This window comes from Phoenix dactylifera, unplaced genomic scaffold, assembly GCF_009389715.1.
Source record: "Phoenix dactylifera cultivar Barhee BC4 unplaced genomic scaffold, palm_55x_up_171113_PBpolish2nd_filt_p 000635F, whole genome shotgun sequence".
NCBI classification, from domain to species: Eukaryota; Viridiplantae; Streptophyta; class Magnoliopsida; order Arecales; family Arecaceae; genus Phoenix; species Phoenix dactylifera.
The window spans coordinates 238,036-241,940 of NW_024068027.1; positions in this window are offsets into that span (position 1 = coordinate 238,036).

Below are 3,905 nucleotides of genomic sequence, written 5' to 3' on the forward strand. Positions count from 1 at the left end.
CACAGCGTAGGGATACTGAAGTGATAGTGCAGGTACTTGTTATAAAACAAGGGTACTGAGCATGACCAAACAAGAAGTCACTTGGATGACTATCCACTCGCCAGCGACTTGCTTGATGTTGCAGTAGTGTGACTGGTCCTTTGACCTGCGGTGCTTCGGTTGCTCACAGTGAGGTTACTGTAGTTTGATTGCACGTATACATGGTCTCCAGCCATATGGATCCTTGTGGTGTAGATTGGCTGCAGTAGATTCACTGTAGGAGTAGGGCATACACCTATATAGAATCTATCGATCTTGGTAGATAAGGAGTAATCCTATATGATTTATAAGATTGAGTTCGTAAGACCTCGGCCGGGGCAGTACGTACAGTGGAGAAAGAGTTTTCCACTCTCGAACTTAAGTCGAATAAATCTTAACATATGACAAACGATGAGGTTTGACGAGTTATCCATGACCTCCGTCCTGTAGGGATCCACGATAGAAGGACTGTATCATACGATAACTGCACCTAGAAGTTCATCATTCCATTCTACTGGGTAGCCACTATATGCTACTAGATGTCACTAGTGGATAGTGAGACTCACAGGAACTATCTCGATGGTCGATTATCCCTGGTGAGCTAAGTTGGAATTGTTTGAACCTATTGAAAGGAGTTTTCAATGATATTGTGATAGAGATCAAAATATATCTCACTACCAGATAGAATAGAACCTATGGGGTCACACACATTAGAGATATTGACTGATCCGATGGTTGAATTATGATTAGAGATCACAAATAATTTATAATTATCAATTTGATTGATAATTGGTCTAACCCACTAAGAGTTAGTGAGTTGAAGAAGAAATAATGGGATTTAATTAATTGGACTTAAACACGAGTCCTGCTTGGAGTAAGATTCTATCCTAATTAGTTTAGGACTTCGAATTAAAATTATTGTCCCACTTGGAGTAGGATTTCTAAAGTCCTAATTGGATTGGGACTAAAATTGAATAAGTCCTAATTGGATTAGGATTTCTTATGTCCTAATTAATTATTAATCTAATGAATTAAGATGACTCCTAATTGGATTAGGATTGAAGAGTTCAATTGAGTCATAATTCATTTGGGCTCTAATTGGATTAGGACTTGCATGGATTAAACCCAAATTGGTTCATACTTTGGTTAAAGCCTAATTAGATTAGGACTTAATCAAAAGAGAACCAAGAAGGAGGGGCGTACGCCCCTTCTCTCTTTGATTTTTTGGTGCGGCATGAAGGAAGGGGCCGACGCCCCTTAGAGATAAGCTAGGAGCTCCTAATTTTTAGGAGCTCCAAACCACTTTATAAGGAGAAGAGGGGGCGGCACCTAGGGCATTTGAAGCCCTCTCCTTTCAGCCGTGAGCCCCCTCTTTTCCTTGGTCTTCAGCCGCAAGCAAGGAGAAGAAAAGAGGATACCTTGGCGCCCTTCCTTCCTCCTCCTCTTGGTTCCAATGCCAAGTAAAGAAAAAAGGCTGCAAAGGGATTGTGATCTTCTTCCTTGGTTCATCCTTCTTCTTCCTCCTCCCTTAGGCAATCAAGAGTTGATTCAAAGAGAGGATTTCAGCCATCAAAAGTTGTCTCTGTAAGGGAGCTAGAATCCCGGGGAGACAATAGAGCTTCGATCGGTCCTCTGCCTCGTGTGGATACCCATAGATGTCGGACGCTTGTGCGGCTTCAAGCGAACTTTCATCAAAAACCACGATCATCAGTTTGCAGTGATCATCTATCCGCACAAGCTTCTGATCTTTTTAACTATGTAAAAAGTTTTTAATTCTAATCTATCTATGAACAACGGTTTTAAAATACGTTCATGCGATGAACGGGATCTCGTGCATGCCTTCCGCTGCGTTCATGATTTTTCTGCGGCATGCGAGGGATCCCAACAGTGGTATCAGAGCCATGGTTGCGTAGATTAAGATTAGGATTAATCATTAAAGGCATATTAGATCTGAAAATTTAAAGATTATACTTGCTGAATTTTCTGCATGCAGAATTTCAGGTTGCTGATTTTTGTATGCATAAATTAATGATTCTATTATTTTGTTAATATAATTACAAATATTTAGAATCATATCTTGCATGATCAACAACTCATAAAATGACATAATCCGTTAAATTACAGATCTGTAAATTATATTTATGCATAAGATGCGTATGGTGATGATCATGGATGAACCCTTTTACATGTGCTGAAATGTTCTGCGATGTTCTGTGATGTTATAAGATGCATGTAATTCAGATTTTTATATGCCTGCGTGCATCTTAAATTCATGTATTAAAGACCTGCGTGTCTTATGAAAAAGGGTTGTAATTATTCTTTTATTTTAAAGTTATCTGGGATGTAATCTGTAATGTGTTTGCACGTCGATGGTTGATCGATGCAAGCCTCTACAAGCACGACTTGCACGGATCAAGATCAAAGGTTGATTGAAGATGGATCAAGAAGTTGATCGCAATTGGACTTAGGGGATTAAGATCGAGTGAAGAGTTGAAGATAATCTAACTAATTGACGTGCATGTGGTAGTACTATGATCCCATCCTGGATTCATGATCATCACCAGTTATTTATTGTGATTATGCCTGGATATTTATGTTTATGTTTATGCATAGAGGGTAGATAATTATTTGCATGAGATGTGGATAGTCAATCGAAAGAGGCCTAAATTAAAACCTCCTCAATCAGTCAAGAGTGAACCAGACATTGAGCTAGCCATATTAGATTAATTGATCTAATTGGTGTCTAGAAAAGCATTAAAGGTGATTACTTAATTAGGACCTTACTCTCCGAGTAAGGAAAGCCTTCCACCTGCTTATCTGGCCAATTGATCGATTACCTTCTATGAAGAGCTCAAGGTTGCAATCACTAAAACCTGATTATGCAATATTAAGTCCATAGGTCTTCCACCGTAATAGAGCTGCTAAGGTCTTTTTGGTATTGATTTGTCTCGGCTGGACACAGTGAGCAAGTTGCATCGGAAGGCTGGACCTCTCTATAGACATGAGATGTTGTAGGGGTAAAGGTGGGGTTGGGCGCTAATAACTGTTAGGTGAGGACCCAATGATGACTTTATTTCTATGGTTATACGGTGGGTCTAACTTAACTAAGGAATGGGACTAATAACTGTTAGGTGAGGTCTTCATGACTTAGAGACCGAGTAGCGCTGCAATTTGCTTGAGAAGTATTGTACAAGAGTTGTACACTCATCTTTTTATGTGTCACCAATAACTGTTAGGTGAGGTAGCATGTAAATCGGTGGGACTGCAGTACCCACTAGAAATCCTAGTTGCGTAGGGTTTTCGTTTCTCTACCAGAGGAGTGTGAGGGATTCAAGAAAATAGTGGGAGGTGTATTTGTTTTAAAAGTTTCTAGAATAAATTAAGATCAAGTACAAAATCTAACTAGAATCTCTACTCTCTACATATCACAATGTCAGCTTTGAACCCTTTGACCCGTTTTCTTGAGACCAACCGACTGACCGGAACCAATTACAAAAACTGGCTTAGAAACCTGAAAATCATTCTGAGTTGCGAGAAAATAGGCTATGTGCTCGACAATGATATCCCTAGGTTACCAACACGTCCGACTGATGATCAGCGTGAGACGCATCAAAAGTGAACGGATGATGATATTTGGGTCAAGTGCTACATCATGGCATCCATGTCAAATGAACTCCAATGCTAGCATGAAAATATGAGGACTACTAGGGAGATATTGACACATCTACAAGAGTTGTATGGTGAGCATAGTCGCACAGCTCGTTTTGAAGTGTCCAAGAGACTCTTCAAGGCGAAGATGCGCGAGGGGCAGTCTGTCCATGATCACGGTCTGACTATGATCAAGGACCTAGAGGAGCTTGAGAAGCTCGGATGAACATGCACAAGAA